We start from the raw sequence: 12,645 nt of genomic DNA, 5'->3' as shown, positions 1-12,645 counted from the left end.
TCAAGAATGCTTTGGGTGTCCCGTCATGGAACAGGGCTGGAGGGACTGAGTGGGGCCATCAGAGACTCGCTTTAGGGTCAAGGTGCATGACTGAGCCAGTACTAAAGAATAGGGACTGTTCTGTCTGGGGGATTTCATGCAGACATTGACCTCATCCCAGCAAGATCCTCCTAATCTGTTTGGCTGTGGGGATAGAGGCGCTTCCTGCACAGGTGTCCCATTGCCTACTTACTGAGCCTGTCCCTGAATTCAGACCCACATCCCACCAAATGGGTATCTCATCTCTTGACAGTTCTCAGCCCCAAGCTCCAAGTTTTTCCACTGATTTTTCAGTCTTTACTTGCCTCAGCCACAATGGCCCAGGACATGATTTTACTGCCTAAAGTCCAGCTAAATTTCAAGACCAGCCCACTAAGCTGAGGCCCTGGTGACTTTCTAGCCTTTTAAAATCTTTCTTCCCCAGGGGGAAGAAGATATTTCCAGGTACTGCCAACCCCAGTCCTTGCATGTCTGCCTCTTGTTGCTGTGTTCCACCCACTAAATTCAATCCCCTTGAGACCCAGATGAACTCAAATTAAAGCTTAATTGGATAGATCTCTTTAGATATTATTAGATTTCTGGCTACTTACTTCAATTCGAAAGAAATGACCTTTATGTCTTGCGTACGAAATCTTTGTACAGAATTAGTCACATATAGGCACAACTGAGTGTAGCTTGCCCTCTGCTGGTAAAATACAGTATCACGTTTAAGAGAGTGTTTTTTTTTTTTTTTTTTTTTTCCAACGCATTCAAAGAGCCGGACCACTCTTGAAGCAATAGCAGTGCACAATTATATTGTTAATACCCAAATACTATCAGGCCATGTAAAGCAGCAGATAATAATATTCAGCCTGCAGGAGCAGGGAAGGTTAAGGAAGTGAGGGAAGTGAGATATTTACTGTACTTATTTCTCTACACAATCTAAAGGAAGCCAATAATTGATTTACTTTTTTTTTTAATGCATTCTGGAGAAAAACTGAGAAATATCCTTACTGATAACTCCCATGTACATAACTAGATTTTGTATAATTTAACGCTGTTCACAAACATTATGCTTCTCAAACATTATGTTGGAATATGAAAATATTGGAGTAATCTGTTACTAATGCCAAAGGATCAAAGTTTGTGAGTCTTTTTTTTTTTTTTTGAGATGGAGTTTCACTCTTGTTGCCCAGGCTGAGTGCAATGGTGCGATCTTGGCTCACTGCAACCTCCGCCTCCTGGGTTCAAGCAATTCTCCTGCCTCAGCCTCCCAAGTAGCTGGGTTTACAGGCATGCGTCACCATTCCTGGCTAATTTTGTTTTTTTTTTTTAGTAGAGATGGAGTTTCTCTATGTTGGTCAGGCTGGTCTCGAACTCTCGACCTCCAGTGATCTGCCTGCCTCTGCCTCCCAAAGTGCTGGGATTACAGGCGTGAGCCACTGCGCCCGGCTGTGAGTCTTAATTTTATTAATGTTAGAGTTAAGAAATTACTTTAGAAAGTTAATCATTCAACATTATTCTCACTCGTCTGTAATCCAGTATGTTCTCCTGAGTGGAATGGAAAGGAGGGTGTCACAGCTAACATGCTGGGAACTGCATATTACTCTGGCTATGGGCTTAAGAGCATACCACTGCAGAAAACATTGTTCAGAATACATCGTTACAGAGGAAACAAAAACAAAATTGGCTTACTACCTCCTATCACTGGGGACATCTGCATTATCTTACCATCAGGGAGTTAGGCACACAGCCTGCATTGTCCTGCAGCTTGCAAATTATATAAATGTATATGCCAGCTTTTCAGAGTTTTCTGCAAGAAAGTTTAGAGTCAAAATTTTGACCCATTTTAAATAGGCAGTATATGCATTTGTATTTAACTCCACTCCTGGCTTTATTTGATCTCTCCTACTGTCTTCTTCTTCACATTCCATGCTCCTCCCCGAATTATCTTGTTGTATGTTGTGTGCATTTATATACATTAAACCTTTTCTGAAGGATCAGGTAAATATAAACATTAAGACTTGTTTGGGGATTACATTTTTATTGTTATGATGCACAGCCATGCATTTTTCTGTCTTGAGGTGAGTTTTCCTCCAAAGCATGTTTTTCTTATTATCCCTCCCAGGAAGCTGTGCCAAATGATTATATGTTGATATGAACTTATGTATTATCTTCTCAAAGTTATAGAAAAATAAAGATTGCATAATAAAATAAATGACAGTGCTGTATATTAATCTTTAAGCAGTTACCAGTTTCCATATTGGGAGTTTTGCACACAAATCAGAACTGGGAGATGGGCCTTTTTCTTTATCTATAGACAGCCTGATTGAGCAAGTAAGCAGTCATAGAACATTTACATAATGAACAAACATTTGTGACAGGGTCAAAAACAGTAACTTGTGAGCAAGCACAGCTTTCTACCCAACCCATTCCAGGATTCAGAGTTGCTGGTTAGGCCAAAGGTGAGAAAGAGAATTGGAAGAGGCTGAGAAAGACCCCAGGACTGATTGAGCAGCTCCATCTGCACATGACGGGCAGGCTGGAGTGTTAAGGGGGCTGTGGGGTGGCCTGGGGGAGCAGCTAGGGGTTCAGCAGGACTCTCAGGTCGGAGATGCCCAGGAAAGAGATTAGGGAGCTTGCTGTTATTGTTAGATTTTGTTAGAAAAAAAAAATTTCCTTTATTTTAAAATATCTCTTTAAAAGCTTTATTAAAGGCTTACTGTTTTTCTTAAAAAAAAAATTTTTTTTTCAGACGGAGTCTCGCTCTGTCGCCCAGGCTGGAGTGCAGTGGTGCGATCTCGGCTCACTGCAAGCTCCGCCTCCCGGGTTCACGCCATTCTCCTGCCTCAGCCTCCCGAATAGCTGGGACTACAGGCGCCCGCCAGCACGCCTGGCTAATTTTTTGTATTTTTCTTTTTAGTAGAGACGGGGTTTCACCGTGTTAGCCAGGATGGTCTCGATCTCTGGACCTCATGATCCGCCTGCTTCGGCCTCCCAAAGTGCTGGGATTACAGGCGTGAGCCACCGTGCCCGGCCTTTTTTCTTCAACTTTTAAGTTCAGGGGTACAAATGTGCAGGATGTGCAGGGTACATAGGTCAATGTGTGCCGGGTTGGTCTGCTGCACAGATCATCCCATCACCTAGGTATTAAGCCCAGCATCCATTAGCTATTCTTCCTGATGCTCTCCCTTGCCCCCTCTCCTGACAGGCCCCAGTGTGTGTTGTCCCCCCCCCCCCATATGTCCATGTGTTCTCATCGTTGAGTTCCCACTTATAAGTGAGAACATGCGGTGTTTGGTTTTCTGTTACTGCATTAGTTGCTGAGGGTAACGGCTTCCAATGCCATCCGTGTCCCTGCAAATGGCTGCATAGTAGTCCATGGTGTATAGGTACCACATTTTCTTTATCTCATCTGTCACTGATGGGCATTTGGGTTGATTCCATGTCTTGCTATTGTGAATAGTTCTGCCATGAACATACACCTGCATGTATCTTTATAATAGAAGGATTTCTATTCCTTTGGGTATATACCCAGTAATGGGATTGCTGGGTCAAATGTTATTTCTGGTTCTAGGTCTTTGAGGAATTGTCACACTGTCTTCCATAATGGTTGAACTAATTTACACTCCGATCAGAAATGCTTACTTTTACTTAAGGGTTTTGATGTTAAGATTACATGCATTTTCTTTTAAAAATGTAAAAGTAGCTTAATTTTGCATCATTTTGGAAGGGGTATTGAAGAGTTATCTTACAAGGGAGTTTTGTGCTTGTCTAGGAAATCATTCTTCCTTGTTTCACTATTTTTGTTACTATTTTTTTAATTCTGGCAATATGTCAGGGTTGTGTGTATAAAATTTGCAATTTCAGCCATTTAAGTGTACAAATCAATGGTATCAATGATATTTACGTGGTTTGCAACCATCACCACAAACTATCTCCAAAATATTTCATCAACTTAAAACTCTGTACCCATTAAGCAATAACTTATAATTTCACCCTTCCTTCAGCCCCAAGCTGTAATTTACCTTTTATCTCTACAACTGCCTGTTCTAGGTACTTAATATAAGTGAAAGCATCAAAATGTGTTCTGTGTCTGACATTTCATTTAGCAAAATGTTTTCAAGATTCATCCATGTTGCAGTATGTACCAATACTTAATTCCTTTTCATGGCTAGATATTCCATTTATGTTTATATCACACTGTTTATTAATTCTTCTGTTATTGGACACGGGTTGTTTCTGCCTTTTGGTTATTGCGAATATTTTTTCTGTAAACATTAGTGTACAAGCGTATGTTTGCGTCCCTGTTTTCAATTCTTTCGGGGATATACCTAGCAGTAGAATTGTTGGATCAAATAGTGATTCTATGTTTGACCTTTTGAGAAACTGCCAAACGATGATCCAGAAGAGGCGCCATTTTACATTCCCACCAGCCCAAGGTGACTGTGGGTTTTTCAACCACAGAACACTGTTTTCAAGCAATGCCCACTGTTTTTCCTAGCAGAATGGTTTCTGGGTCAGGTAAAACAGAGATGATGAATACCATGTTCAGGCAGCCTCTGGAAAGATTAAAACAGACAAGCACAATCACTTGCGAATCAGATGTGCTCTCCTCTCTGGAACAAGGGATAAGGGTCCCAGCCTGGGAATCCAGCCTGCCGTCTTCAAGACTATCACCAAGCTGGGCTTGTGGGACAAGCAAAAATGCCACACAGCTTTCATATCATTTTTAAGTTGCCTTTGTGTTGATCCAGCATTCTTTTGGTTGCCGTACACCTTTGATTATTTTCCCGGTTCTGACAAAGTTGGTTCAACATTCCTATGGAAGGATGGGAGCTTAGAGCTGCCTTCCCCGCCATTTTGCTGACACCACTGCAATGGAGCATTCTTGACTCCCCTGCCCTAAGAGTTTGACTTACTCTGCATTCAAATGTCCTCTACCTAACATGACCAAAACACAACTCGTGGTATTTCCTTCTAACCTGCTTCTCTCTTGTGGGCCGCCTGTCTGGGAATGGTTAGATCCTTTACTCAGGTAATCAAGCCAAGAAGAATTCTCATTTCCCTCTTCTTCTGATTGGTAGCCAATCAGAACTGTGGCTGCAATACAGCCTTCTAAGACTTATCTGATCATTCCACTTATGACAAAGCTTATTTTTTTTTACATCAGCCCAGGCTTCTCTCATAGTTCACTTTGATTACTGCAATGCCTCCTGCCTGGATAGTTTGCATCTCATTCTCCCTCTCCCCACTTCCTGTACGCATCTGCCCACAGAACTCATTCTTACCCCTAGAAGTAACCCTAAGACACATGTTCATATTCTATCCCTTGCTCTTGGAGTCATAAGCTGCTTTGGGACAAGGACTGCATATATCCATCCCTGCAACACTTTCCAGCATATAGAACAAGCTGAACAAATGATTCCTGAGTGTCTCGAACAGACCCGAAATACCAGTCCTCAGAGTGATTAGACACAGTGTAGTATACATAAGTAAGACAGAAACCAGCAAAATGTCTATGCATGTAAATATATATGTGTGTGTGTATATATATATATGATTGCTTAGAAACTTGAAAAAGTGAATTCTCTTTCTTGCTTCTTTATCTCTGATTTTGAAAATCCTACCCATTCTTCAAGGTCTATTTTTATTTCTTACTTTCTCCAGCTCCTAACCATGGAATATATTCCTGCCAATTCTACACTGAATTATACACTCACTGGAAATCCCCTATATCAGTCCTAATGCTTCCTCCACCACAAAGTGGAAGAATATGCAGATGTTAGGAGAGAGACAGCAGAAGCAACAGAAGCTGGAAACAGAGTGTAGCTTAAATGACAGACCAGCCTGCCAGTCATTCATCACTGACTTGCTTCGTAATATACTGCCTCATGGTGGCTATGATGAAATACGTTTCTGTGAGTTTTGTCCCTCCACTAGATTTGCATTTTCCTGAAGGTAACAACCTTCATCAACCAGTTTTGTATTAATCAAGAACCCACAGTTCAAGCAGACATACAATATATATTTTCCCAACATAAATTTTCATGTGTTTTTCATGCGTTGGTCTGCTATTGAGCTGGACTTCTGAAATAAACTGTTATGCTAGAAATAACTCATAACCAAAGTGTCTCTCTAGCAAAAGCAGGGAGGAAAGTGTCACCTTTCTCAATGCTAAGATTTTTCCTTAGCAAACGGGTGACCTCAGAGTAAGTACTGCTTGACAGAATCGCTGAGTCCGTTTTCAGAGAGGAAGGAAAATGCTGTGAGCATCAGATCATGCTGTGTCCTGTGTGCATGGGTCTTTTCTTCAGTTGGTGACATTAGAAAACCATCTGGGAAATAGCGCTCAAGGCAATGGCTCCCAAATAAAGCATAGAAGACACCTGTGGAAAGGCCGAAGAGTTTTGTGTAAGATTTTCAAAATGATTTTGGTTGCACAGTCAACGCTATTTTCACGAAGAACACATTTCTCCTGAGGAAAATGCTCTCTGCCATGCAGTTTGTTACTGAAGCTGTCATCTATGAGTGCCACCTGGACCAAGTTCCAATTTGGTAATGGGCTGTCACATACATTTGCCCACCAAGAAGTTCTGTAAGTCATCTACAATGTCCACGGTAAGATTTGCATATCTTAGTTCAAATGAAATAGAAACCTAAAGAAATAAAATTGCCATCTCAGACAAAGAAAGAAGATTTTACCTTGTGAAGAGCCACAGCCTATTCCAAGGAAGTCCCTCTGGTCCGCTCCCCTGCCAGGTGGTCCCTGAAATCTAGGAAACATACAGTCACTGTCAGCCACGGGAGCTGCTGAAGGACCTCTGGCAGCCTTGGGTGCTGAGGACAAGGACAGGCGTGTGCGGAGGAGATGGGTGAGAGCACGGGCTGAGCTGCTGCTGGGCCACCCTCCTTGGTGGTGAAGGAAGGCAAAGGAGACCATCAGGAGAGCCCTGGGGGACAGAGCCTCGGGTCTCTGGCTAAGCCACCCTCATCACTGTGAAGTAGGCAGTGTTCACCCAGGCAGCACACAAATGCACGCATCACTCCAGGACAGGGTCTCCTCACAGAAAGAGGCCTGGTAAATATCCTCTTTTAAAAAAAGTTACAATGTTTAATGTTCCTGAATCTACATATGCTCCTTCTGCACTTACCATCTATATTACTGGATTTTAAATCATTATTGTGGTGAAAAATACACAATATGTATTATTTTGATTATTAATGCACACTTCTGTGACATCAGTTCCATTCACAATGCTATCTAGAAACTAAAAACAATCTTAATTCAGTTTTCTTACCTTCTACCTTGGGAAACTAGAGAAAAAAGTATTGTGTAATGTAAACCGAACATTAACAAAGAAAAAAATATATTCATTATAATAGAAATAATAAAATAAACAGAGAACTAACAAAACCAAAAGCTGCTTCTTAGAAAAGATAAACAGAATTGATAAGCCTCCAGCCAGGCTAACCACAAAGAAAAGACAGAAGACACAATTTATAAATAATATGAATAAAAAGAGGAATCATTTCTGCTGATCCCATGAATATGAAGAAGATAATAAAGGAATACTTAGAATAAATCTATGCTCACAAATCTGACAGCAAAATTCCTTCAAAGGCAGAAACCATAACTACCCAAAGGAGACTCAGATAATCTGAGCAGGCTTATATCTATGATAGAAATTAAATCAACAATACCTTTTTAAAAAATGCCCAGTAGATTTTACTGAATTCTACCTAATTCTTATAAAGGGAAACATAATGTTATTATACAAACAACTGATTAAAATTCTAAACATTTACCCAGTTAAATTTTAAAATTACACCCATTGCAAAATCTGCACAAGAATGAGAGCAGCTGTATTCGTCATTGCCTGAACTGGAAGCAGCTGAGATGCTCTTCAGGCGGTGAGTGGACCAACCCACACCATTACATGACCCAATGGAATATGATTCACTGATAAAAATTAGTACGCTGTTAAGCTACAGAAAGATATGAAATCTCGCATGTATGTTGCTAAGTGAAATCAGTTAGTCCTAAGTGGCTTCATACTTTATGATTCCAATTCTATAGAATTTTGCAAAAGAAAATCTATAGAGGCAATAAAATAAATGATCTATAGTAGTCAGGGGTCCTAGGAAAAGAAGAAAGGGGTTAACAGGTTCAGCATTGGTCATGTTTTGGGTGTGAAACTCTTCTGTCTGGATGATGAATGACATTATGAGTTTGTCAAAATCCATAGGCTGAACAACACAGGGTGAGCCTTAATGCAAACTCTAGACTTTCATTAAGAAGAAGATACCACTATTGCTTCAACCACTATAACAAATGCACCACATTCATGTAAGATATGATCACAAAAAAGATACTGAGTGGGGAGGGTATATAGGAACTTTCTGTACTACTTCAATTTTTAGGTTAATTTACAAGTTTCACATGATGTCTGTTTGAAAATGTGGCAATACTATCTCAGGAAGAGTTCCATTTTAGCTAATGTCTAACAATCAGCTAGACATTATATCTAAACCTTGCATTAATATCTAAACCTTGTCTGAGGTGTTCTTTACTATTAAAAGTGAACCAAACTTGAAGTGGAAATACATCTTTACTTCTGCATTTGCAGCACTAGTGATTGACTTTTACATTTAAATTGGCACACATGAAATAAAGAAGAACATAGTGTAGCAATTTTAGAGTTGCCTGAAGTTTGGGACCCTGAAGAATCTGGAATCCTTATACTTGCAAGAGTGAGTAACTGAATTTCCACAGTACCTTCAGATGGCTGCCTTCCAGGGTGCACACAGGAATGGTCTGGAATCCTTCTCTTCCCAAGAGTGAGTAACTGAATTTCCACAGTACCTTCAGGTGGCTGCCTTCCAGGGTGCACACAGGAATGGTCTGGAATCCTTCTCTTCCCAAGAGTGAGTAACTGAATTTCCATAGTACCTTCAGATGGCTGCCTTCCAGAGTGCACACAGGAATGGTCTGGAATCCTTCTCCTCCCAAGAGTGAGTAACTGAATTTCCATAGTACCTTCAGATGGCTGACTGCCAGGGTGCACAAGAGGATGAGGCCTGCAGTGGAGCATCACGTCTCTAAAACTGAGCTGGCGGACCATCGATTTGCGATGGACAGTGGATTCTTCGGAGCCCTCAGGATCTTGCATCTTGGAGGCAACGCTCGGGGAAATGGATTAAATAAAGACAGCTCTTGATATCTTGCTGCAGAAGACCACAGAGAAATGAGGCATCGTTTATTCACAGTTTAACCCATTTTCTGTGTTCCCCGAGAACACTTGCTGCCAGTGAGCTGCACTTTTATTTTCTAAATGGGAAATAGGTTAAGTCAGGGGTTCCCAAACCCTGGGCCAGCGATAGTGTGTGGCCTGTTAGGAACCAGGCTTGAGCAGTGGCTGGAAGCAAAGCTTCATGTGTATTTACAGCCACTGCCATCACTCACATCACCGTCTAAGTTCTACCTCCTGTCAGATTAGCCATGGCATTAGATTCTCATAAAGTGCATGTGGCCTAGATCCCTGGCCTGTGCAGCTCACAGTAGGGTTTGCCCTCCTACGAGAATTGTATAATTATTTCATTATATATCACAATGTAATAATACTAGAAATAAAGTGCACAATAAATGTGCTAGGTTCATCCTGAAAGCATCCTTCCACCCCATCCCGGTCCATTGAAAAACTATCTTCCATGAAACCGGTCCCTAGTGTCAAAAAGGCTGGGGACCACTAAGTTCAATGTTTGACCCATTGTCCCCTGTTCACCATCTGCAGAAATAAGCCTCCTGAATCTGAGCTGGGTGTTAGGAAGAACTTGCACTGTGGGTTGCACTTAAAACTGTGCAGACCGACTGTGTAGGCAAATCCCTACACTGAGATGAGACAAGGTAGAAAGGTGGCAGATGAGAGTGACCAAGAGCACGGGGCCTGGTGCACAAAGGTCTGGGTCAAGTCCTTATTTGGAAGCTACATGAACCTGAGAAGTTCTATAGACCCTTCTGTGCCTCAGTTCCCTCTTCTGAGTGTGGAAGTTAACTGAAATGTGGCCGTCAAGCCTGGTGCTTAAGCGATTTCAGGAATTAAATCGGTGACTCCCACTGTCTTCTCACTGACTACTGATCTCAGCAGTCTGAACTAATGCCTGCCTGAGAGCGGGCAGTGTCTAAATGAAGTTTATTGAATAACTTCAAAGTCACACCTGATGAGAAGGGCACTCGAATTTAACAAGACACGGCGTGTGTTCAGTCATGAGTGAATATTGTACTATAGAAGGAATGTAAGCAGAAGAGCTAGCAACTTGAGCCGGGGGGCACCTGGCTCTAACGAACAGCATGGGAGGTTTCCTGGTCACCGGAAACAATTAAGACATATCAAAAAGCCAAGAGCACAAAATTGTGTTGCATCTGAGACAAACATTAGTATTTTAGACCTTTAAAAATAAGCATTTTAGTATTACAGCAGCAGAATTAGAAACTGTGTTGGTGGGGGGTGGGGGGCAGAGTTAAAGGAGCTGATGAAAATTTGAAGGAGAGAGTTATCATCCCAGCCTGGAAAAGATGCACTTTTTTCAGGAGAAAAGAAACAGAAGGCAATAATATGGGACCTGTCAATTACGTGTAAAGAGACACAGTAAAAGTCGAACTTCTGAGGTATAAATCTGAGAAGTTCAAAAAATAATAGATTTCAGAATGAAAAATTATTACCTCTTGTAATTTCACTGAGAACAAATTAATATCTTAAGAAAAGCTTATTTTTAAAACCAAAATTTTAGTTTGGTATTAGTGTATTTTTAATATTGTAGCTAATTTTAATAAGACCTTGTAAATAAATCTCTTACCCCAGTCAATTTTGACTATGAAGTAAGACTTTCATAAACCTTTTATAACCTCTAATGATTTTTTTCATTTTGTAACTTTTTATATCCACTTGATTGTATTTATCTTTTAAAAATGTCTTTAATTTAAAACAATCCCCCGAAACCTCTTATCTAGGCTATTATGTTTCCCATCAGAAAATCTGTTTATTTTCTTAAAAAACTCTGGATTTAAGCTGTTCCAATATCTGATTTAAGATTTTCACATCTCTATTCAGAAGACTTTGGCCTGTAAGCCCCCTTTCATGGAATGTCTCTTACTGTATTTGGTATCAAGATCTCCTAATATGATGAAGGCAGTATTGTTGTGTTTCTTCTGCATCTATTCTATGGAAGAGTGTGTACAAAACTGGCCTAGGAAACAGTACATTTTTATAAACAGAGAAAAGTATTTAAGGCGAAAAGCTTCATAGGATCAAAAATACAAATTGAGTCATGAAACTATAAAACAAATTTGTAAGTCTGTAGACAAATTGGAGCTGGGGAAGTTAAAAAAATAAATTAAGGAGACATTTTAAGGACAAGTGGCCCATGTGAAGAAACTGCAGTGAGAAGATGGAAAGCAGCAAAGGCTACCTCCCTTCGCTACCAGTCAGTAGTCTCCCAGGTGGCAGTTGAAACCCAATGGCAGTTGGGATAGAGGGCAGGATATACATCATCACATGATCTCCGTGACAGGTCATCACAGAATATTCAATGAACACAGGAACACGTGCCACACTCTGGGGTCCAACTGCCGCTCTCTAGACCAGTGCACTTTCACAAGGACAAGGGGCCACTCAGAGTCCATGCTTCATTTCAAAATCTGAATCCCAGACCCACAGTATTATTCTCTGTGTATGAAACAAATGTTAAATGAGGAAAAAAGACTTGCTTTCAAATATATTTAGTAGTGAAAATTTCAGGGTGAAAACAGTCAAAACTAACATGTTCAGAATAAAATGGGGTTCCTTCCTTGATTTGAAACATGATCCCCACCCATTTTTACTATTCCTGAGTCATCAGAAATTTCTCTATTCAGAAACTTTAAATTTGTTCCATATTAAAGTTTAAAATGCCTTACCATAAATTCAAATTTTAAGTCAGTTTCTAAGAATATCTCACAGTAATTGTATAAAATCTTCTCTTATCAGCTATCTATGTTATCTACTGTTTTTCTTTATGCAACTAAGTTTTCATACTTACTAATTTCTGAATCTCTGAGTTGATTGAGAGATTTCTCTGTCAATGTGTATATGAAAGACTGGCTGTTCACTCGGAGATGCTGAAAAAAGCAGCATTACATGTTTACCAATGTGTTGTTTGAAAATATATAAAGAGTGATTCTCTTTTTTTTTTTATTATACTTTAAGTTTTAGGGTATAAGTTTTAGGTACATGTGCACAACGTGCAGGTTAGTTACATATGTATACATGTGCCATGTTGGCGTGCTGCACCCATTAACTCATCATTTAACATTAGATATATCTCCTAATGCTTTCCCTCCCCTCTCCCCGCATCCCACGACAGGCCCCGGTGTGTGATGTTCCCCTTCCTGTGTCCATGTGTTCTCATTGTTCAATTCCCATGGCAACAAAAGCCAAAATTGACAAATGGGATCTAATTAAACTAAAGAGCTTCTGCACAGCAAAAGAAACTACCATCAGAGTGAACAGGCAACCTACAAAATGGGAGAAAATTTTCGCAACCTACTCATCTGACAAAGGGCTAATATCCAGAATCTACAATGAACTC

This window comes from Symphalangus syndactylus, chromosome 22, assembly GCF_028878055.3.
Source record: "Symphalangus syndactylus isolate Jambi chromosome 22, NHGRI_mSymSyn1-v2.1_pri, whole genome shotgun sequence".
Classification (NCBI taxonomy): Eukaryota; Metazoa; Chordata; class Mammalia; order Primates; family Hylobatidae; genus Symphalangus; species Symphalangus syndactylus.
The sequence above is the reverse complement of the archived record's forward strand: the minus strand, read 5'-3'. Positions refer to the sequence as shown.